A 24,882-nucleotide genomic window follows, 5' to 3' on the forward strand; every position below is an offset into this window, starting at 1 on the left:
CAAAAAGTCAGATGCCCAAAAATCCACCTGGAAATCTGGATCATTTCACACTGCACTAGGACATAACATGGTGGACATGAAGTCACTGAGGAAGGAGTAATTGCAAGGAGGGACTGGTGTGTATGGAGGAAGGCCAGCAAAAAAGTACAAAACAACAAAAGTGGTGGCAGAAAAACTGGGAAAGGGAAGTGAAAATGGTAAAGTGACACCATAATACTTTACTGGCTCTAAAGCAAGGGAAAATTAAGAAAGCATTCATTTATTCTGTTTCAGCCAAAGGAAAAATAGGGGGCATGAAAAGAGAAGAAAAAAAAAAAAAGTACAGAATGTAGAACATATGAAGAAAAAAGCCAGCAAAGGAAGAGGAAATGAAGAGAGGAGAAACAAGTGCTGGAAGTAGAGGAGAGGATGGTGGGGGAGGAGGCAGCACAAAGAGATCTGATGAACAGGGCTTTTAGGTAAGTGAATTTTATTTGTATGTGTCATTTCCTACTTTTTATTGCATTTCTTTGGCAACCATCCCACAGTTCCATAACCTATGGGTGGGTGGGAGGGGGTGGCTAAGAGGGCAAAATGGTAGTTTTTGGCAGAATATTGACATGACTTGAGTCAGGTCATTACTTGTGGTTGTCATTAGACAAATAGTGAAAGTGGGCTAATGGGGCAGGTGTTTATGAATCCTATAGGCCAGAGAAGGCTCAGTTTTCACAACCTGAGTCACACAGAAAGGGAGAGGCCCAAATTATTCAGTGCAGTGAAAGCAAAGGCGAGCGGTGATTTCAGCGCTGCAGAGGCCACAGGGACCTATTTCAGATTTGCAGGAGGGTTCTGTCAGGTTGCCTCAGCCTCTCAGCCACTTTGCAGGGTGGGCACTGCCTAGGTTTCTGTATTGGGAACTTCCTTTCTTGCAATCATTGGATGGAAATATTTTCCTGTAGTGCAAAATGAGACCCTGACGCACAAATCTATGGCAAAATATGACTTTCATAAAAAATGTTCTGAACTCCATCTTTTCTGGGTGCTTTTGTTTCTTTTTGCCCTCTGTTTGACTCTTTACAGGCTTTTCCCCCTAATTATCTTGAATTTAAAGTGGAAACATTTCTAAAACATACAGTGTCAAATAAAATGAGTTCAGATTTTTGAAGACTTTAGAACACACGCAGTAGCTGCCACCCTGAGTCAGAAAAAATATCCAGTGCTTTCCCTCTGTGAGTGAGAAGAGCAAATGTCTGGGGAAAAAGTGTATGAACTCTGATATATCTCTCATACAGAGCAATCCTTCTTCCCCTGTGTGCTCCTGCCCTCTGAGGATCAGTGTCAGAGACATTTTGATTTGGAGGCTGGATCTCAATCATCATGTGTAGTAGCTAGTGATGGATTTCATTTGCATGATTTCATGTAATCCCTTTTATGGTCCATTTACACTTTTGACCTCCACACCATCCTGTGGCCATGAGTTCTGTAATTTCATTACGCACTGTGAGGATAAAATACTTCTTTTGTTTGTTTTAAGACTGATGCCTGGTCATTTAATAGAGGCTCCTAGTCCTTGCATTTGTAAGAGCTGTTAAATTATGTCTCTTTATGTTAGAAATCAGGTTTTTGGGGAAAAAAAAAAAAAAAACAACTCTTTCAATTTTAAAGCCTTGTGATCAGGCAAGATTCTCCTTCTCCTCTTGTGAATCCTTTTATGAAAAAAAGGAAAAATTCCCTACTCCAACTGCAACCTGAAGAAATTAAAATTAATTAAAGCAAAAGTAGTTTTACAATGTTCATACTGTACAGATAAGTAGCCTTAGTCTTATTTTATATGTCCTATATGGTTTCCATCTCGTGTCACATCACGGTGCTGGTTTCAGTTCTGTGAGATGTCAACAGCCCATTTTAAGGCCATTCTCTGTTGCACAACTATTAAATCTTAAACATAGTAATGGGAGAATATTTTCACTGAGTTCTCTGCAACAGTAAGAGGGAGAAAGGTTTGGAAAGTCCATTTAAAAAACGGGAGTAGTCTTTGTACAAGACACCTGAGCATGATCAGACAGCAACCTACAGTGGGGTGGACTAGGGTGTGAACCTAAAGTTTGCATTTTCTTACAGCTGTAGCTGTCCAGCATCCTCTCTGCACCACCCCCAGCCCTGTGTCTTGTCTACCATTCCAGTCAGATTGCTGAGGAGAGACAAAGGACAGATTCCAGGATAAAATCAAAACTGCTCTAGAAATGCACTGTGTGTGGCAGCATTTGGAACAGTGGTGAGAGGTTAAAAAAAAGAGTTAGACTCTAACCCAAGAATCAAAATTAATGTCAGAGAATTTAATGCAACACAAGGTGTGATGGAACAAAGACTGTTGGGGGGTCTCATTTTGTTCAGTTATGACAAGCATTGTTCAGCACTTTAAAAGAAACAACAGTGTAATGGTTTTCACTGAATTGTATGAAGAAACAGAGTACCTTTAACAAATATCACAAAACATGTCACAAATCAATTGTATTGAAAATATATTAGGTTTTTTTAAAAGAAATGATCAGAAAAGGAAGCAGCACAAGCAGGAGGAGAAACAGCACACAAAGATTTACTTCTGAGTGCTACAAAATATTGAACTAAAAATAACATTAAAGATGAAATTTGCAATGAATCTCAAGCTGCTAAATTCCCAAAGGCTGGGTCTGCCAAAGGCTCTGTTGGTTTCCTCTGTTCTTTTCTGTCTTTATTTAAATATTTTATACAGTTGTCTATGTTCATGTGTAGTGCGAACTGTCATTTATATTTCAGTCCACTCTAAAATGGATCTTAGACTATCTCAAGCTGTGCACTGCAGCGAGGAGTTTGGAACTGAGAGGTAAGTTGAAGTGGTAGGGACAAATGAAGACTGATATTTAATGTAGTTTTTGTGTACTTATATTTTGCTGTCATGTATTTTGCCTTAAAACTGATTTGTAATTTTCTGCATTTTGTGACATTATGATAAGATGTGATGCAAGCGGGGCTTCCATTTAGCAAATACATTGATGCATTTCTGAGTCAGAGTGGTTGAATTCTGAATTCTGACCTTAGGCTTTCATGTCTAGCAGTAACAACATGCAAGTTTAGATCTGCACTCTTAATGCTTCTCTTTGTGCTTTGGACTTGCCAAGGTAACCTTTTTAAAACAAGACAGTCTAAAGCTTATTTTAGATTCACTTTTGTGATAGGCCCACAGGGTGCTGAGTGTCCTCACTCCCCACTGGAGCCCCGGGCTGGCTGGGCACTGCCAGCAGGGCAGGAGTGGCACTGACCCTGCCCATCCCTGCTGGAGGAAGGGTTCCCTGGGGGGCTGCTGCTGCTGCTGCATCCTGACCTGAGCTCAGTCCTGTTGCTGATGCACTCTGCTGTCTGTTAGATTTGATAAGAAAGGTTCAGATATATTAAGGTGGGATTTTGCACTTGTTTTACACAAATTTACTAGTGTTGGATTCTGTCAACTCATATAAAAGAAAGAACCCTTAAGAAATTATGTTGCTTTCTTGCTTCCAAACAGTAAATCATACAGAATAAAAAGTTTAAAAAATGGCTATTAGATTAGGAAGTCTAAGAAGCTTTTACTACTTGGGAGCTTTGACTATTAAAAATTGATAAATTGCCATTGAAATACAAGCAGCTCTGCAATATGATAGATCAAAGTTCATTTTTTTCCCTAATGCAAACTTAAGATGAGCAGGCTTATTTTTGCTCATCTTCATTGCAGATCAAAAACATTCCTTTCTTTTTATTTGAGTGATCAATTTACTAGAAGAGCCCAATGTATATGTTGTGACTGCAGTAAAATTCTTATTCACAAGCCTTTTAGTAGTAATACAGCTTGCTGGCATTATGCAAACCTCAGGACATCTCACCACTGCTGTCCAAAGTGGATAGTGTGTCTCCTCCACATAACACAGGTGCAAATTGATTAGTTATAGCTTGTGAAGTGATATTTCTTAAAATATTTTGACCATATTATTAAAAAGCTCAGTTGTGCTTCTACATTAAATTAGGAGAAAGAGTTCAAAATTTTGTGTTTCAGTGGACAGTATTCCAAAGAAAGTACTCAAAGGACTGAAATGTAAACCTTGGAAAGACACTTTGTTAGTGGCTTTTTAGAAATCTATTAATTGCATGTCACTGTAGCTATATGAGTTTTTCTTTTTTGCATATCAAATATCTCTTATTACTTTCTAAGCATCTATAAATCCACTCTGTGGCAATTTGGGTTTTTTTTAACCTTTTAAATTAAGTAACACAAAAATATGTAATGAACATGCAACATTAAACACTTTCAAGGGCAGCAAATATGATCACATCCTTCAGAAAATATTTCTAAAATGTGTGATTTCCAACCCACTAACTTACTTGAAAGTTGTGTAAAAGCTGCAGTTGATAACAAGGTCTTGTGTATCTGGATCTTTGGGTAAACACTGTCTGCCAGCATAGCTGGAGGAGACAGACATTTCCATTTTTAAGATAGTTCTGTAAAGAAAATCCTTCTGTGGGTGTCCACACTTGGCAGCTGATCTCAGGTCTGACACAGTGTGCACACACTGCCACAGCTCTCATCATCCCAGGAGCAGAAAAATCCTGCATGTGGCCCCAAGAAGGTTCAATCCTGCAAAGCACTTAAGCACAAAATTAGTTTTAAATTTAAGGGACAATATATAAGTTAGATACAGACTTTGCTAAAAGATGCAGGATGAAATGCATATATTCCAGAAGGAATTGAGTGAAAAGAAATGGCATGGGAAAGCATCTGTAGATGGCTGGGGAGGTAATGAAGGAATGCTTCAATTTCAGTTCAAGGAAAACTTACATTTACTGTATTTTATGTCACATTAATCCTTCAGTTGTCTGCCACAGTTTGTGTCTGGCCATGAAATTTTCATCTATGCACTGTTATTCTTTGGCACGTAAAGATTTACAGTCTCTCAGCCTGATTTGGCTCATCTTGGTGTTGATGACAGAAATTCCAATTTTGCTCTCAAAGGGCATGATTGAACCAGTTAACATTTATTTCAGCCTTGCAGAAGGACATATTGCTTATTTTATATATAAAGTATGCCAAAATAAGATTAAGAGGCTTGATGAACATTGCACAGTAAGTCAGAGGCACATAGTCATAGAACTAAGAATTTCTTCCTTCCTGACTCTCACTTCCTTGTTTTATACTGTGCTTTTGGTAATGTGTCTGCATTCCCACAGCAATATTCTTCTGGCACATGATAATGCAATAGCTTTGAAATATGCTTTTCATGTGATGTGTGAAAACATAAAATCTATAGATGTGCAGTATACATGGATAAAAGAATTCACATTACAATATGTAGCTACAAGCATAATAAATGGAAATTGATGAAAAGGGAATCTTTCTACTGCTGGGATTTTAAAGAATTAGACAAATGTGTGTAGTTCAAATAAGACAGAATTTCTGCTTCTTGTCACAGAAAGAACGAAGAACATGTATCAGAAGAGAAAATCAGCTGCTGCTTGGTAAGTACCCTATGATTTTTTTTGTCTGCTGCATTTTGGGCCCTACCGAGTCCTGTACTTACTGTGCTGATCAGGCTGCTGGCTCCTTTTCTGTTATTACATCACTCAAAAAGACAGTCTTTCTTAGAAAAACTAAAACTGTGCCAATGCAATACCATCTCTTCAGAAATACTTTTAATTCATTTATTCATCAACATTGCAAGCTGGAGCTAAATCAGTATATTGATGGAGACAATTCTTGGTCCAGTATTTCCATGCTGGAGGCAGAAGAGATTCCTAGAGCAGTGACACTGAATGCTGTTTTTCTCTTAGTCTTGTGGGCAGTCATTGGATAGTGAAATATTAGGTGAAGCAAATATTTTGATCTCTATATTCATGCTAAGTGGTTTTAATTCTTATTTTTGTTGTTGTTTTGAGTAGTAGCAGTAGTAATAGCAGAGGTAGGAGTATTATTGGCAGTCCCTGTGTCCAAAGAGCTCATTAAAGGGCAGCACTCTGGAGATGATGCCCTATCTGCCTGGAATCAGCAGGACACAGGAACTATGGTCCCATATGATGAATAACAAAAGAAAGGGTAGTTTACATTCTTTGATACATTTCTGCTCGATTAACCCCCAGTGGGATTTTACCCCTCCAGTCACATTTTTTTGTTCCTCTAATCTTCTTTTGTATTTGCTCGCTGACCCCAAGCATGTATTTGACTTGTGACCCTATTTCTGTTAATAAAATACAGGCCATCTGACCAGCATTCACACTACTCCACTACAAGGTGATGATTACCTCATTGTAAGTGCTGGGAGTTAGCAACTCACAGGGTAAGGCTGGTGGTTGGGTGGCCTGGAGATAAGATAACCAACGAAGGCAGCAGCAGTTCTGAGCTGTGCCTTCAAAACCAAACTGCAGATAATGAACTCCTTCAAAATATCCAATTCTATCCACAGAACTGCATATCTCCTTATGTATTGTTTAGCTATTAATTAGTTGATAATGTTTAGGGGATTATGGCATGACAAAAAACAATTATAGCTATAATGTGGAAATTTTCAGTATCCGTATGGGTGGTAGCTTATAAAATCAAAATGATCCCATTTCCATTTTGGGGTTATCAATTATAATTATATGCCTCATGAAAAAAAAATACATCAGCAGTCAGTGGCAATAATTTCAGTATAGTGTTTTGAGGCTAAATTAACACTGGTAAGTATAGGTGATCTCTTTCTAAGCAAAGTAATATTTGTTTTTAAAGCACCAGCAGAAATGTAGGGTGTTTTTTTAAAGAAAAGGCATAGTAATGAACTTATTTGTGCTTTCACCAATTCCTTAGAGCATGAGTCTTATGAAAGGCACTGTTAATTGTGTGTTACATGAAAAAATCATGCCAAAGCCATTTATCAGATATGTAGTCTGTGTCTCTGTTTTGTGACAGGAAGCCATTATTTCCACTGAAAAAACAAATCCGTTAAATTTGAACTATTAGATTACAGCAGGGTTAGGGCTGCTTCTGTGCTGTAGAGTCACATCAGGGTCACAGCCCAGTTCTAGAGATGTACTGCAAGAGCTTCATATCTGATTAAGACAAAAAACTGATAAAAATGTAATGCAGATTAACAATATGGAATTATCTGATGCAGTTTGGGGGGATAGGGGCAGGGGGTATAACATCATTCAGTTTATTTGCATATGTTTGTTCTTTCTGCTGAAATCAATCTCTTTGAAGGAAGCAAGAAAACTTTAGAAAAAGAAAATATTATTAATGCTGGTAAGAGAACACAGAAGAAAATCTTTAGTAAACATTTCTTTTCCAGTGTTGATTATCATTCTGTCTAATGTTTATTTTCATAGTTTTCTTTGATCCAAACACAAATAACAATAAAGTTAGCTTCATTTCTTTGAACTAACAAAACTATACTGTGGCCAAATTTGGAACAAATTTTTAAGTGGCGTTTTTGTTTTTCTTCAAAGCCCCGTACGAGATTTATAGAGCAGATATTTGCATAACTCACACCCTCTCCTGTAAAGGAATGTTTCCATGGCTAGCAGTGATTTACCTGCTCTGGGCCTCCCCCTGCCTCTCCTGGAAGGCTGAGGGCTCTGAGCACCTGGGCACACTCTGGATACCAGTGCAGGGAGCACCCAGGGCTTTGGGTCAGGGCTCGCCCCTGCCCTGTGGAAGTTGCTGCAGCTTGTAGGGACTGACTGTGGCTCTTAGGGCTGGCTTATGGGTGTAAGCCCAGAATGTGTCATTCCACCCTCCTTGCATCCCTATCCCAGCCTCCACCACAGCCAGCGGGCAGAGAGGCACCAGGGCCCTGCCCATGGGCACCTCTGCTCAAGGAGAGCCCAGGGCACATGTTCTACCTTCACCAGCTGCTCCCATCAGACTCTGACAGTCATCTGACAGATATTGTGTGCTGTAGACTTGGAAACACCCACATTCCTAATGCAAATATTGTGCAATTGCAAACTATGTCCTACAGTGTTTACCTCAGTGCTTGAAACCAGGCCTGTGTTGCTGGGGGTGTTCTAGTCTGTACATATTTAAAAACTCTGCCAAGTCACAGATCTGCTCAGGAGCGCTGGCAGCACCTGCTGAGGCAGTGGTGAAGAGTCTGTATCTGTGATGGGAAGCATCTCTGTCACCCTCAGATTACAGCCAGCATGTACCCTGGCTGTTCTGTGCAGCCCTCCTGCATGCAAATATTGGCCCTGAAAGTGGTGGAAGTTATGAATAAAGACCACAGGGTCCAGCCTCAGTCAATCAGCTACAGAAGAGCCATATGCTGGATAAACTGACTGCTTTAAGTTTCCTCAGGTCATGATACAGAAACATGAGAGATAGTCAGGTTCTCTAAAACTCACTTTTTCTGCTCTCCCATCACATCCCTGTGTTTGTCCCAATGCTTAGCCTGGCTGAACAAGGACATCCAGTCCAATGATTGATTGCCTCTGTGAGCAGATCCAAGTTTCACTCTTAAATCAGCCAGCATGTGGTTGATGACAGGGACAAAGCCAACCCTCATCATTCCCCAAGCAAATCATCTTCCTCTTTACTGAAAATTTGACCAAATTAAGATTGAAATAAGTGTCAGAATTTCCACCAGGTTCACATGGATTTGGATTCAGCCATTGACTTCCAGGTGCAAATGGCTTCTTAAAGGGTTACTTTTAAATAAGTAGGTGTTTAAGTGTTTCAAAAGATTATAAAAATAATAGCAAATGCAAATAACATTACTTCAGGTATTACTAAATAGTGTCATTAGAAAATGGGTGGTTTTAAGGTTAATTCAGACCTGTTCCCAGTGACTGTAGGTGACTCACACTTGAGTAAGAATGAAAATTTGGGTTTTGAACTATGTAGAAGAGTTTTGGCTGAACCTTTTAAATTTCTTTGGGAGGGAGGAAAGGTGAGGTGGGCATGTTAGTTGGGAGTTTTGGGGGTTTTAATACTTATAAAAATGCCAAATAGAAAACAGATGTTAACTTCTGTTGTTTGTTCTAGTCAAAATAAAGTACTTCTGGTCCTAGAGGAGGGAGCTCTGAAATGGTACCTAAAGGTCCTGCCTGACTGAGCAGAGCCTTTCCCTTTAATATATCATCTCCACTAAAAAGAAAAGCACAACCAAAAAATCTTAGTTTCCTTTTTTTTTTTCTTTGTAACACTATGAAAACAGGAGTAAGAGAGCTGATACTTCAGTTGTTGTGCAGTTCACTCCATATGAATATAGTTAGGAATGTGGGATTGAAAATACTTCACGCATCCAGGCTCTTTTTCCTCAATTGCTGGCAGAGGTAGCATAGGTACAAAGCCCAGAATGAGTCCTCAGCAACATCCACTGAAGATATCCCAAGGAAAAAAGCTAGAAAACCTAGAGAGTTTCAGGACACCCATCTCTTGATGGGAGAGTGTGAATCAGCTCACTTCCAAAATTAATTAGCTTTACAGTTTTACTCAGTTTTAAGTAAAAAATACACAGAAGTGCTGACTGCTAGAAAAAGCCATTTCTTGCTGTGGAAGGAAACAGGACTTTGGCATGGAGAAGCAGAGTTCCCTGCATTCTGCCATCCCTGGGGCTGTGTGGCTGCTTGGACAATTCGGAGCTAAGCACAAAATCATGCTCAGTGTTCTTCCTTCCTCCCTTTTTGAAAAAAAAATGTTTCTACCCTGCATTTCTGCAAGGATGAACAGAAAGCCTTACAGATGGGTGTAGAAACATCTGCCTGAGCCTGCAGAAGCCTGAAACAGAGGCAGTGAGGGGTTTAATGCTTGGAAACTCAAGAGTGTTGGCTATGCCAGTGCCAAAAACTCAGCATGTGTTACAGCTAAAAATAAATGGGAGTCCATGTACAAATAAAGAATATATAGCTTACTGTAGAGGTGGCTCCATTTTGGAGGGGTTGTGTTTGGTTTTTAATATTCAGCTGCGTCATATTTAATGTTGTATTATTTTTATATTCAATTAAAACAAAATATTTGCGGTTATTGTGAGAAGGTGCTTTGCCACTGATGGCCCAGGCTGAGGTGGCTACAAAGCTTTTGTGGTGCCTGGCAAAGGATGTGGGTGGAGTCCTGGCCCAGCTAACTGATGTAGAATATGTCTGTCTTGAAAATCGCTCTTCAAAATGTAGCACCACTGTGCTCTTCACATCTAAGGACTGAAACAGGAGTTGTGCCTCAAAACTCTCGTGTTGTATGGTCCCATGGTAATTCCTCTTCCTTTATCTCCAGTAATTTTCCTATGCTGAGTCTGGTCTCTCCCTTCTGCTCAGCAGGGGGTGGGTTTGTTCTTTTTCTTTGTTCTATTAATTTTCTCATAACTACTATCTACTATATTCACATAACAATCACTATCAAGCTACTGAAACAGTTTTCAAGTATATCAAATCCTCCATTTTAAAACAATAAGAAAAGGGTTTTACTAAATAAATACATAAAGCTTCTCTTAGATCATGCAATAAGTAAACTAAATATAGAGCTAAAGTTGCCAGAACTTTGGAGGACAAAGGAGCAGTTTACTTCAGAGCTTTTTCCCAACACCCAGAGCTCTGATAGCTCTTAGAGGAAATAATAAATCTTTCTCTTTGTCACTCTTCCCTTAGTTTCTTTTGTTGTTTAGGAATAAAAAAAAAAAAAAAAGTGTAGATACTATTTACAAGGCAGCTTCCTTGATGTTTCTGGTAGTCCAACCAAGGGACAAGATTGTGTGTATAGGAAGGGGAGATGAACAATTCACCCTGTAAAGGAATTAAAAACAAAAGTGGAAATCCTTTGTAAGAAGAGTGGTGGGGATTATAGCTGCATGCTTTCACTAATGACTTTACAAACATTTAGCCAGAGATAACCCAGAAATCCAGTTGCACTTTATTTAATATTCAGATAAGGACCATTCACCTGCTGTTAAGCTACAACATCTACAATCATTCTTTGAATACTGATAATTATATGAAGCAGACTCCCCTAGAGGCTGGTAGTCTAGTCTGGATTCACCTGGAATACAAAGATGAATAATATTGCATATTACATGCACCCAAGTAGTTGCAATTTATAGAAGTGTCCATTTATACTCCTGAAAAAAAGATGTGTATTTCCCCTAGGGGCACAGTGTATGGTGATAAAAACCTGTGTGTGAGGACAGTTTGGATTGTAACTCCTAGCATGCCTGTTGATTAATTAATAAACAAATAAATCATTATATTTAGCCAGATATCTCACTCCGAGCCCATAAAAGAGAAAATGTTAAAAATGAATTTTGTGTGGCTCGCCATAAGGAAGGGTTACTCAGAGACACCAGAAATGAGGACGAGAAGTGGCATCCAAATGGCTCAGAGTCGGTGTGTGTGTACATTTTTAAAAGATGAGTTGCATTATGAATCTGCTCTCTTTGCCTCCTCCTTTCCTCCTCTTTCTCCCATCAGGTGCCTTGTCCTTGTTCTCCCCTCTCGTTTGCTGATGGCTGATAACACCTTATCTCCACCAGGGAAGCAACTGGGAAGTTTGCTCCTTCCTCACAAGACTGAGGGTATAATTAGAGCCACGCACCTGCTCAGTCCTCCAGTGACTCAGTTAGTCTACATCCATGTCAAAATCCATGCTGTGAGGGTAATTTGATCATCTCACTTACTTTTTTCATATGCTTTATATGAATAAACCACCAGAACAAGCCTCCGTTGAGTTGGTTCAGTTTAATCTCACAAATTTGTGTCGACTCTTTGTTGCCAGAAGAATTTTATCATTTGATCTCATGGTTGCACTTTAGTAGACTTTAGTACATATTTTATTTCACTCTCCAGAATATAAAATTCCATTCTTGTGTCAAAATCATCTCTTTATTATTATCTATTTATGTTTCTGTGATACTTACAGACTTCAACTGAGATCAGGGTCTTGTTGTACGAGACAATACAGAAACAAGCAATAAAAGAATTCTGGTCACAGGAGCCTTGTAAGCTGAATAAAGGCTGGGAGAAAGGAAATATTGCCCCCATTTTACAGATGGGAAAGTGAAGCTCTGACAATCTTTCTGTACAAGGCAGAGCAGTGTCATACAGTGATAATAAAGAGAGAGTTCTGAAAAAGCAGCAAAGTCCAGAAGCTATCCAAAATAAAGGTAGATTTAAACCCTAATATACTGGCAAGCATCCATATAAGTTCAAGTAAGTTATAGATGTACACTGGTTTCATTTGCACATTCAGCATCCCAAGGCTCCCTTGGCCTTCTCCATCCCTCTTAGTCTCCCAGACCTCCCATCAAAGGCAACTGACACCATTTTTTGATGCTGCCTTCTTTGGCTCATAAGAGTTAGTTTGCCACTGCTTCCTCTAGCATTTAAAAAAAATTTACCTTGAGCTTTGCGATGCCACAGGGGTGTCAAATCTTTCTGACTGCAGCAGCTTCCAGGCTCAGCAGAGATACATCAAGGCTCTCTTAGACTCTCCTTCCCAACAACTGAAGGGCAATGCAATCTTTGTGTCCTTGAACTGAGCCTGGAATCTCCTGCATTAAAATACTTTCCCTCTGCTGCTGCCAGAAGACCCTGCAAGATCCCAGGAAAGTTGTAGCCAACTGAGGATATTTACTCACGACCAAAGCAGCAGAGCAGCTCTTTGGTGTTCCCTGAAGACAGCAGAAAGGAGAGGAAATGGTAAATTCACCATCTCCCTTTCAAAGATGACTAAATATAGAGGGGAAACTGCCAGGAAAGAGGGGTGTGGGTGTAGCAGTGTGTACAGAGGTGCTTGTGCTCCCCTCAGATCTGCTGGGCTGCTTCTTGGCAGTGCCCTGCTGAGCTCACAGCTCCTGAGCTAAACTCCTCACCATCCCAACTGTGCCACTGCCTTCTGACTAAATACCAGTTCAGACTAATTGTCAAGGATCAGATAACAGGAAAATATTTCTATTTGACAGTCTACTATTTTTCAATTGTTCCTCTGTTACATATCTAAGTAAACATTTGTTCCACTTATCATTTCTGAGCAAAAGACATGAATCATTTGACTAGTAAAACCACAACGACAGCTGTTGCTTATTAGAAACAGTCATCTTGTTCAAGGGCCGGCTATGGAGGAGTTCTTCAGGAAACTGTTTCTGCTTTTAGTGCTTTACAGTGCTATGAAAGCAAAGTTGTAGAAATTAGGGCATTTTTGTTTCACTGATGTGATTGGCAAAACACCCAGGCACACAGACACACATGGAACAATCATTACAGCTGAGCTACAAGCCCCCAAGAAACAGGAAAATACCCACTTAAGAATACTACTAATGCTATAATACTTATGGTCTTTGTGGCTTTCATACAGAACTCTACATTATAGTGAAACAAAACTAGATTTAAGGGTCCCTTGGTAAGCAGGTTGTATGTTTGGGATTTTGGTGTTGGATACAATATTTATACAAGTTATTATGCATGTACCAGAAATATGTTCTGCCATTCATGGTTTTCAGCTCTCAGGAACAAATTAGCCTTGGCTACATAAAATCCTGGAAGCCAGTCATCAGTGGTCACTACTACATTACTCTCAGAATAAGCTTCTTGAGTCAGTGATTTAAAAAAGAAGAAGAATTTAAAAAATTCTGGTCAGAATAGAAAAAGCAGGGACAGCAACAAAATACTTTTAAAATTAGTGGAAACAAAATAGGGAAAAAAAAAAAAACCCGGAACCATGACAAAATCAAAAACAATTAAGTGAAACTGAGTCAGGTTAGACATGAGGATTTTTCCTTTCCTGGAGTGCTGGTTCAAAGGCATTATAGATCATACGGGCCAAAATCTGATTGTTTCTGTGACCTGTATGGAACAAAATTGTGTTAAACAGAGGCCTAAGAGCTGGGCATTTTATCAGACAAAATCACTGGAATGGTATACCCTGTATGATGCCCCTATTGTCAGCTTTGAAGGGAGAAGCCAAAGACTAAATGAGCATAGAGACTGTGCTGATCCCAGCAGAGCAGAGGGGAGGAACCTTGGCAGGGCAGTGGAGAGAGGCTACCAAGTAATCTGCTCAGGTAAATAGCAGAGTTTGTGGTTTGTGGCTGTTACTTAGATACCTTTCGAACCTGCAAAATTAATTTTCAAACATAAAAGAAGAAATAGTTTAAAAAAATAATAATTTTAAAGGGTTGTTGGAGTATGGCAAAAGAAAAGGAAGGCAGAGCAGGAAAGCAGTGGAAAGAAGCATGTCACTGAGGAGGCAAAACTGAGGTTTATTATGGGTTAGAAATCTGCAAAACTGTCACCAATTCAATAATAGCATTCAACGAGGTTTCTAGAGATCATATCCTGCCCTTCATTCACCCTCACAACACTCACTGATGGGAGTCAGCACTTCACTGCAGCTGGATATTTAGTCATTTGTTCTGTGTAACATGCCTGTTCTTACTAATCTTAGCCAAGTAAGTAGTCCATCCTCATGTGTCATCCCACGAAGTCAAATGTGCTATTAGTACAAGTGATGATTGCTTATCCCGGTGAGGTCCTGCGAGGTTGGGGCTCCCAGCATCAGTGCACTTGACATAGCAGTCTTTCTATTGTAATTTAATAAAACGGGGCCCAATTCAGTTCAGAGGTGCCTTGAGGAATAAGCTGGACTTAAATGGTGCTTAGGCCTTTGACTGGACCTCTGAAAACACTTTGTTCATTGAGTGAATACTAATTAGTCAGAAGAGGGTTATTAAATTATAGACTTGGTTCTTTATCATTGCTCGGAGCACGGTACCTTTGCAAGTGCCTGAGCAAAATAATGCAAATCTGAGCACACACAGAGGGAAGTTAAGGCATGATTGCTTTCCTTGGTAAACACAGGGAGTGCAGAAATGTCATTAATAAACAGGACAGAGAATCTGTACATGTCAGTGGGTAGATTTTACTCTAGAAGGATGCAATGCACTAAAAAAGGACAGAATAAGACACTGTGGAAAGCTGCATCTCACAGCTGCCCTGGAATGGAAATTCCCCCTCCAGACAGGTGGATGGAAAAGGCCTGATCCAGAACCCAGCCAGTGGAAATCTGAGTTTGGTGAGCTCTGAATCAGGCCCTTCCTGAGGAGGCACCCTCAGACACCCTTGGCAGGGCAGAGTCCTGGAGGATTGTCAGTAACACACTCAGTGTGACGTCCATAAACTGATCATCCCCAGTCAGATGCTCAGTGCAAGAAGGAATCAATCAGTTCCTTTTTGCACCATGTCCCTCTCCTAGGGAACAGGAGCCTCATTGCTGCATGGATACATCAGGAAGACATTTCACTCATGCTAAGCACGTGGTTTTAATGGGTTACAGGTATTTCTAACAGCTGACAGTCTTGCTTTTTGGATTTCTCATTTTTTGCTTTTTGCCTAATTTCTGAGCAGCTCCCAGCCTCATAATGGCTCCGGTGTTTGTTCTGAGCCTTGATTGTAAGATCCTACATCTTTCACAGCGTTTACATATTTTGTGAATACTGCAGCAATTCCTTGTAACCTTTGTGATCATCTCCTTAATTCATCATTCTCCTGATTCCCAAAATGTAGTGGATGTAAGAAAATCTTGGACTATAAATTTCTAACCAACAAGCTCTCAGCTCTGCTCTTTGCTACATGTGATCTGGTAGAGTTGCAGAATGCACAAGTGGTTTTCTATGTGACTCCAAGAGGTATGGTGCTTGTTGTTTTTTGTTTGTTTTTTTTTACCCAGATCTTTCAGAAAGATTTAGTTAGTGGTACAAAAAATATTGTCCAGCTGTTAGATCCAGAGGGCTTGGCACAACAGATCACAAATAGGAGATTCATTCTAACATTTGATCTTTGCTTTGCTGGCTGTTTAAACAACTTGCTGTTTGTGTGCTGCTGCACTTTAGCTTTCCAGCCAGCTGTTTGTAAAGGATTGCATTTATTCAATTAGTACATAAATGCTTGCCAAATTATGTATACTAATGGCATATATGCAGTTCAATCCTGTACCATGACATATAGAAAGTGAATTTTACACAATGTATCACTTAGAATTTTGGGGCAAAGACTAAAATCTGAGTATTAAATCAGATCTGTACTAGATTAACAAAAAAAAAAAAGAATCATCATTGTCAGTATCAGTGACAAACAGTGCTAGGGAAACTTTTTTTATTCATCTGGACTACCTTTTTCTCCTGTTAGATTTGTAATCAAGTTCAGACATTTTCAGAGTTTTGAGGCTTTCAGTGTCTCATGCCCTTGTAGAGCCTAAGAACATGCCCACGCTTTAGTCAGCTGTAATCCATATGAAGTCAATAGGATTTTCATGGATGAAAATTAAAAACCTGTAGAAAAAGCTTGCTTGATCAGATTTTAAAAGATTTTAAGATCTGTATATGTCCAGCAGTATGTTTAAAATAAGCATTTTTTATTTGCCAGCAATCCAAGGACCTGATTTTATTTTGATTTTCCCATTAGCCTGGCAGTTTAGCCAGTAGAACCCTTTTATTCCTCCCACTGGAGAAACAGAGAGAAATTAATTCGATTCTAGTGGATAGTTGTTGATTTCATTATCATATTATAGAAAATAAAGATTACAATTCCAAATGATTTTGCCTGCGGTCCATGCACTAACCATGTAAATGGCAATATGTGGAAAAGTTGACTACATCATAAAAAATTTACTTCCTGCAAGGATTTTGTTGAATTGGTTTCAAAAGACTCTGCTGTTTGGCATCTTTCCTGTACTGAAATTCTAGAAGGTAACTGCATTATGTGCATGTGAAACATGCAAAAGGAAACATTCACTGAACTCTTTCTTTCTGCTACCAAACCTAACTGTAGCTTAGAAAAGGTGCCTGAAATCAAAACTCTGAATAAATACAAGATATGTGTATTGTAAGATGATCACTAATGGAAGGTGAAATGCTCTTCTCCTTCACTTGCTGGTGAGTGACAAAGATTCCATCTAATGATAATTTGAATATTCTGCCAAAAGTGGGGATACTGTGCCCCTGCCAAAATAAATAAATAAATAAACGCTTCCAACTCCCAGAGCAAATGCCCATAAGTCTATAGAAAACAAATTAGAAATGTGTTATTCTCCATGAAAAAAGCCTCCACAAGAGCTATAATTTTATTTTTTTAGTGCACAGAATAACATAAATCAAAAGAAGCAATAGTCTACCTTGTGTTTTGACTACTTTGACCCTCTTCAACCCCTGCCAATTTTTATCTCATTTTTGTTTAACTTTGTACATCAGAGTTTAATTTTAAACCTGGTCCTGAAGACAGTGATGTATAGGGTACATCAAGTATAGCTTAAATTACCCTCTCCCCAGTGATTTGAAGTTGAGGGGAGGGTCTTACTCTGCAGCAGGGTGGGAAAGAGAAATGGTCAGATGCTGCCCTTTGAACCTGACCACCCTCAGCTACAGAAACGTTTATGCCAGAACATCATTTATTGATTTTATTATATTTTAGGATCTCTTAAAACTGTTGGTGAAGTTTGCCATATATTAATTTTTGACACATGCATATAAAAACAGAAATATGGGTTGAGCAGAAACTATAAATATAGACAACACTGCCCAATAAACTTACATCCTTTCACTTATAGGTTTCTATTTCAGCTGATCATTCCGAGCAGCCTGTCTTTGAAAATAAATATTACCCCTCTGATAAGCTAACCAATTTGAAGATTAAAGCTGCATTTGAGGATTAAACTTTTTTCTTATTTGATTATTGTTGTGTCTTGTAGCTGTAGAAGATAAATATTAATAGAATGTTACAGCCCAATTCTACCCACTTCACTCGTGTGAGCATTTCATGCCACGAGACAGAAGGAATTATGCAGGATTTGGCCCTTAAACTCAGCTCTGACGGCTCTGTTTTCTCAGTCCACTAAGAATAAATCTCCCATGAAATGTTACATGTACCCAGCAAACTCCTGAACCCAGGGCTGCCACAGAAAACTCTCACTGATGGGTAGCTCTGAGAACTCACCCTCCAATTATATACCACCGAGCTGGGAATGTGTTTCTATTGAGGAGAACAAAAACCACAAGAAGCGCCCTACAACAGACCACAAAATGGGTTTGGCACCTGTGTCTGCGCGGAGCAGAAGTTTGGGAGTTGTGTTATCTCGTGGCCTGCTGACCCCAGGAGAGGAGGCTGACCTTGTCTTACACGCAGGAGTCTATTGCTATGGCTCCCCTGGGAGCACAAACCAGCTGCAAACTGCTGCAATGATTAACCCTTATGTGTTGTAGATGTAACATCCAGTCATGGTAATAAAGCTTTCACTGCATAACGGATCTCTGGCTTTGTAAATTGTTGCTCTTATCAGCTGCACTGGAGGACGTTATCCCTTTCCTGTGAAGCATGACTGCTGTGCTGCTCACTGGAAAGGAGACCAGATCTATGGACTCGGTGATATTCAATTGCTTTGAGAACAATGAAGAGAATACACTTTGTTTAGGCTAAAAATGCAGTGTGTGAAAACAAACAAACAAACAAACAAAAAAAAAAACACCATGAAATAGTCATACATATGAAACAATATATTAATTAAAATCCAGAATGCCTGTAGCAGATTTGAAGCTGGGAACGCCAGATTTGCTATAACAGACAACTGTGCTGAGTCCAGGCTCCCGTTTGTGGAAGTAATTTATACCTAATGTTTTGTAAAAATGCAAACCCTTCCAGCCTGTGACTTACCTGGACAATTACAGAATATTGATGTTTGCCTGGAAACAGAATGTTTGTAGCAATCAGTATTCACCTCCCCAAAACAGAGGCAGTGTAAGTCTTACTTTGTCATTCACTTCAAACTTGAGACCCAATTCTGTGCTCTCCTATTTGCCAAGGAGCCAAGGGGAGCTGTGAGCATGTCTCAGCTAAAATCCAAACTCAGGCCTGTGAACCCTGGCTTCCTCAGAAACGTGATGCCTTTTATCTCAGTGTGCTTCCTACCCTCCAGCCCTTCCCTTGGCAAATCTATGGCCACATCAAGGCCCTGAAAGCAAAGGTGACCTTAATGTAAGCCCCAGTGTGACACTTTCTGCTTTAGTCTGCAAAGAGCCAGAAACACTATCTCTGAGAGATGGAGGCTGTGTGTGTGTCACAAGGGCTGTCACTGCCCACAGTCCCTCTTTCACAGGGACTTTTCAAACATCCCAAGAGCCAAGAAGAGCAAAAATTATTTGTTCAACCTATCCAGCCACGGAAGCAGCAGCTCTGTGTGGTTTAGGGCCACAGCACTGTGGTCTTTGCTAACGCCATCAGAGGTTGGATGGACCAAGAGCATTGCAGGACTCTGTCCACAGCTCCCAGGGACTGTTTATAGTTCTTACACACAACCTTTTTCTAATGATAAAACCAGCTTCCAGGTTCAGGGATTAAGGAAAAAAAAAATCCCCTTGGAGTAAGCAGTGGGAAAAATAAATTCAATTTAAGGAAACAAAAATTGTTTTCCCTTAAACAACTGAGGTCTTGCAAGTTTTGGGAGGGGATATGGTTGAGGACTGTAGTACACTAGTGTCACTAGGTGCAGAATGAGAAAAGGTAATGGGAAAACTTTTCCAGTTCAGGAGTGACAACTAGGAAGGAGGCTGCAGTGAGGATGGGCTTCCTTGCAAAGTTCCTGGTGTCCAGAGGGAGTGGGTTAATGCCCTTTGATAAGAAGTAAATTAACACCACTCTGTAGTCCATGATTCATCCCAAAGTCCACATCTTTCAATCACATTACTTCAGCCTGCTCTAATTAAAAAGAGGCTGATCTGCAGGAGCCATGCTTGGGCTGGCCGGGCCAGGGGCTGCACCAGGTATTCTTTATTTCTTAACCAGGAAGAAGCTGCTCTGGACTAATGATGCCTTGCTGTTTGGTATCTGGATTCATCTGTTTGAGAAACAGTGCAGATAGTTTTACTGCAAAAGTCAGGCTAGACAGGGTTGTTCCTCACTTATTAGCACTGGGAGCATTTTCCTACAGGGACTGCAGATGAAAGCAATGAGTTTATTCCTCTTTCCCCAACTTCACCTCCTTAGGCACATCAGTGCTGTTATTTTAACACCAACAGCTGTAGTTAAAAAAAAAAACAAAACAAAACTATTAAACCTCACTGGGTCCTGCAACAGTAACTATAGATAGAAAAACAGTGACCAGACATTTAAACTCCAAAACTGACTAAACAGGGTAATAACTTCACTTACTCCCATTTCAACTCCAGCAGCGCCTGTTTTTCCCTGAGTAGCCACTGTGGTCTCACAGGTGGAGGCTGTTGGGCTCTGAAGGGAGCAGAAGATGCCTGTTCCCTCTTTAGGAGGATGGGGAAGGGTTTCTTGGTGTTGGTACCTTGTGTCCTGCCTGGCTCCTGCAGGTGTGAGAGGCTGCTGAGGAGGAGGAGGAGGTGGCGATGGGCTCCAGCTGCTGGGGGCTGTGTCCTTCCCTGCAGCCCTGCCTTTGGAGGCTGGGGAGGCCCTGTGTGCCCTTTCACAGCTCATCCCTCCTCTGGCTGTCACTCCTGTTTCCAAAGGACTGCTGCCCTGATGTTTGGTTACTCAAAGGGGAGAAAGAAGCAACAAATTTACTGAAATTATCTTGATGTTAATTTGTTCTCTTGTGGGGTTTCTTGTGTGAAGGGGGTATCTACTCTATTAACTCCCATTAATATCAAACCTCTACTATTAATAGGATTTGCATATGGAAAGGAAGAGGATTGACCTTTAAATTCATTAAATAAAGCAAATTTTAAAAAATAATTTTAGTTAAAAGCATTAGTGTGATGAAAAATAGAAGAACAAATACAGAGACATCAGTAACTGGGCTTTTGCTAACACTAACGAGCAAATTATTGTAAGGGAAGATTTGCATCATTGGAATACATATTCCAGCCTCCATACTGATATATGTGATGCAGGGTTATCTTTGTATGGCTCCTCTTTCAGAATATATTTTCATCTTATAAAATAACCTCTTTTTAACTCCCATTGGGGACCTCCTTATAAATGAGGAACTGGTCCTCAAGGGACTGGCCTGGCTAGAAAAGTGTGTTATTAAAAAAAAAAAGTGCATATTAGAATACTAAGCAATATAATTAGCCCATTTCTTTGTTTTTTTTTTTTTGTTTTTTTTTTTTTTTTTAATATTTTTTTTAAAAGTATAGCCAAGTTTTAATTAAACATATTCTCTGGATGTTTGAATTTTGTAAGAATTAGAAAACCCTGTTGTATTTTAGAGGGATTCATTGCATCAATTTAAGGTTCTAGCTCCAAACTCTGCTATGCAGCCAGGTATCACCACTGCTTTTGCAAAGCAGGTACAGTGCTGAGAGTGAGTGAGGTTTGGCCACAGAGCTGGGGCCACAAGCTGCCCCTCAGGTGGGCATTCTCAGCCTGTGGGTGGCAGTGAGCACTTTCATCTTCTAATCTTTTACACAGGAATAAGCAGAGATTCTCTATACCAAAACTGGCTAAATCTACAGATTCAAAATATGATTGCTCCTAATGATAAATATTGATTTACACACGCTGAAAAGCTTCTGTTTCCTTCCCAGCAAGGAGTCTAAAATGTAATTAGATGAGCAATGTTTTTACCACCCTATTAATTTTCAAGGCTGAGTTTTGAAGTGCTCATGTCCAGTGGTCTGTGGATCTTCACTCTGCTCTTAGGTCTTCCCCCACCCGTGTCTCGGCTTTCTGTCACAGCCCTTTGTAAAGTACTTTGAGATGCTTAGATCAAACTTGCTGCTGGTCCAAAGTAGTGTTAATCAGTATTTTGTGCTATTTTGTCATGCAGCTCAGTCTATAAACCCAGATATTTATTCTGTTCCTGTTCTACCTCAGGCTCCCACAAGTGGGAAGAGGTGAAATGGTTCAGGTTATTCTTCTCAGAGCTCAGCTAATGTCATCTGCTGAATACAGCTCTAAACATCTGAAGCTGGTGAAATTAAATAAAGTGTGAGCATCCTTTGGTCTGGAGCTCTTTGCCTTTAGAACAATTACTCATGGTAACCTTAACAATAGTATATTAAGGAAAAAAAAAAACTCATAAAAGAATGTAGTGTTAAGATGGAGCTCTGCCTGATATTAGAACAATTATGGAGCAGATGCATCCACTCCGAACAAAGTGACCTTTTCATCAAGTTACAAAACATTAAAGGTTAAAGAATGTTTGAAAGGAAGTTAATACTTTTAAAACATTAGAAAAAAAAAGCCATTCTTTCTGGACCTGACCAAAATCAGTGGGAGAATGAGATGACAGTTTAGGCACATCCAGTCATAATTTAAGCAACTCTGATTACAGAAGGATACAAAGTATTTTAAATCGTCTATTTTCTTTTACAATTAAAGTGCTTTTTCGAAGAAGATTTGGTGGGAATAAATACCCAGCGACAGAAAGCTGGTTAATTGCAATTTTAAAGTCACATTCCTTTCTCTCCATTGTGTACAGAGAAGAACAAAGAGAGGGAATCAATGGTGGTGTCAGATTTTCTTAGTTTCCACGTTTCACCTGACCCGGGCGGTGCAGACCCCAGTGCCCAGCTGGGGAGCACAGCGCAGCGGCTCCGGCCCCGCGCTGCCCCCGCACACGGCGGGGCCGCGGCTGCTGCTCGCCAAGGGCCACCTGGGAGGGGACAAGTGCCCGGGACCGCCCCGGGCTGCGGGACAGCAGCGGGGCGGCCGCGCCCGCCGGGGCTCGGGGCCTGCTTGGTGCGTTACCTCCATGAGCTTTCCCGGCGAAGGGCTGAGGGTGGGGGCTGCCGGGCGCCGCGCACGTTGTTCGGCCCCGCACGCGGCCCGCATCCCCGCGCTGTCCGTGCGGGGGAATCCAGTGCAGCCCGCCCTCAGCAGCCGCCGGGCTTTGGGATTTACGGCCCGACGGCCTCGCTGGGGCCGTTCTTGTGTCCGTGTCCTGGCGGCCCGCACGGCCCCGCTGCGGGGTCAGAGCGCGGCGGAGGAGGAGGAAGAGGAGGAGGCGGCCCGGGGCTGCAGCCGCGCCGCCGGCAGCCGCTCGCTGTCCCCGGCCCGGTGCGCGTCCCCCCGGGGGTGCCGAGCTCCGCCCGCACTTTGGGGACGGCCGGGGGCGGCTGTAGCTGTGCCCTTCCCCTGGCGGTCAGTGCGGCCCGGAGCGGGCCCGCCGCCGGGCCGAGGTGAGCTACTGGCAGATGGGAAGCTTCATACAGATAAACTTCTATGTGCAGGAGTTGTGTGCCAACACTAAAAAACACGCCAGGGAAGGAAGTTTCTGTGGGGAAAAAAAAAAAAAAAAAAAAAAAAAAAAAAAAAAAAAAAGGCTTTTCCTCGAACTTAAGTTTTATCCACTCTTTTTTTTTAAGAGTATCTGAGCACAACAAAATCTTCATTGCGTTGAGTCACAGGCGGTCAATAGAGGAGCGCCCATGTCATCTGTGCGATGGGAACTTTCAGGTGGTGAGAGAAGTAAGCGGGGAATCCCTTCCACTTCTCCGGGATCCTCCAAATGCCTTTCAAATTAGCCAGCCCTGAGGATCAGTGCCAGGCTCCACAAAGGCGTTCCCAAAGCCTGCAGCCAGTAAAACATTGTGTAGGTAAAATTAGCTAAAGACCTTCTACTGAGACAACAGCCTTTGTTGTCACATGTGGTGGAGTTCCAGGATCTCTAACTATTTTCCTTAAAAGGTTTTCCTAGTGTCCCAGTGAATGCACTACGCTACAGAAGCTCTGAAATGGTATCTCTTATTTTCTTCAAAGCAGCGGCCGGTTTTTTCTTCAGGGACCCCATGTCCTTTCGAGGGAGGGGAAAAAGTGATGTCTGAGCGAGACTGAATCGCGCCGATAGATCTTATTTTAAATCAGCATCATCTCCAAAGGGCGCAGCCCCTGGGAGCGCGGCGAGTGCCGGGGCGGGCGCTGACCGGGCCGAGCGGGGCTCAGCCTGGGGGAGATCCGCCAGGGTCGAGCGGGAGCTGGGTCAGCTCGGTGGCCTCAGCCCTTCTCCGTCCGAGAGGGAAAGCAGAGCCCCCGCCACTGGCGGCGGGGACGCGCCGGGGCCCAGCTCTCCGGGCAGCAGCAGCAGAGGCATCGCCCCGGAGAGCCGCGGCCGGGCCGCCGCTCTCGGTGCCCGAGTGGAACTGGGAACTTGCTGGCCCCGGCGGCGGCGGCGGCGGGCGGTGCTCTCCGACCGCCGCGGGGCCCCGCGGGAGAGGAGCCGGCGCTGCCGGGGGACGGAGGGAGCGCCCGCCGCGGCGCCGGGCACCGTCACCGCCCGCGGGCACCGCCGGCTGCGGGGGTCGCTCCGGACCGGGCCGGCCCGCTCGGTCCCTCAGCGCGCCCTGCGGCTTCCCCGGCCGAAGTCTACCGCCCCCATCGCTCCTCACTGTGCTTGGGGCTTTTCTTGGGGGGATGTATTTCTGATATCTGGGGTTGGGTGGGGAATTGCTGTCAACTCCAGGCAGAAGCGAATCGATTCGGACAAGATTACTTACAGTTTAAAATGAGGTTTCCAAATATGAGGACACTGCGTGTGCTTTACACTTTCCTATTTTCCTCGTGCTCTTCCCGAAATGCCTGGTCCTAATCGCAGGGACGCAGCTATTCCAGTTCTGATTTTCTGGGGCTTATTACATGTCAGAACTGTGAAAGTCCTCTGGACAATTTACAGACAAAACATCTGGTTCGTTAAAGGAAAGCTACTGGACTAAGACAAACAAACTTTGCTGCTGTGCAAATTCGCTTACCCAAACAATTTACATTCAAGCAAAGATTTTAGCCCGAAGAAAAACTTTTATTCATTTGTATTCAGGAGGTTTGGGAATTCACAGGCATTTTAAAATAATTTTGCTCTAATAAAGTTATGTAGATATTACAAAATGTCTTTGTTCTCTTCTCAGATCATTATCGCTGCTATAATGGTTATTGACAACACTTTGTATTTTACAGAAGCGCAGTATCGTTTTCGGGCGTGGGCAGTGGGGTTTT

At 41.7% G+C, this 24,882-nt stretch overlaps 2 long non-coding RNA genes across 2 annotated transcripts in view; one reads left to right on the forward strand and one right to left on the reverse strand.

Annotated features, from left to right (window-relative positions):
- On the forward strand, positions 1–11,661 carry LOC137481093 (uncharacterized). The gene is made up of 4 exons (XR_011003317.1): positions 1–458; positions 2,101–2,842; positions 5,457–5,502; positions 11,416–11,661. It is a non-coding gene; the product is annotated as an uncharacterized lncRNA (long non-coding RNA).
- Positions 3,322–24,882, reverse strand: part of LOC137481094 (uncharacterized) — a 24,830-nt gene continuing 3,269 nt past the window's right edge. The window contains exons 2-3 of the long non-coding RNA XR_011003318.1: positions 10,654–10,734; positions 3,322–4,634 (exon numbers count right to left, since the gene is read on the reverse strand). This is a non-coding gene — a long non-coding RNA (uncharacterized lncRNA). The remainder of the gene's footprint in view (positions 4,635–10,653; positions 10,735–24,882) is intronic.

The sequence above is a fragment of the Anomalospiza imberbis genome, chromosome 12 (assembly GCF_031753505.1).
Source record: "Anomalospiza imberbis isolate Cuckoo-Finch-1a 21T00152 chromosome 12, ASM3175350v1, whole genome shotgun sequence".
Taxonomy (NCBI): Eukaryota; Metazoa; Chordata; class Aves; order Passeriformes; family Viduidae; genus Anomalospiza; species Anomalospiza imberbis.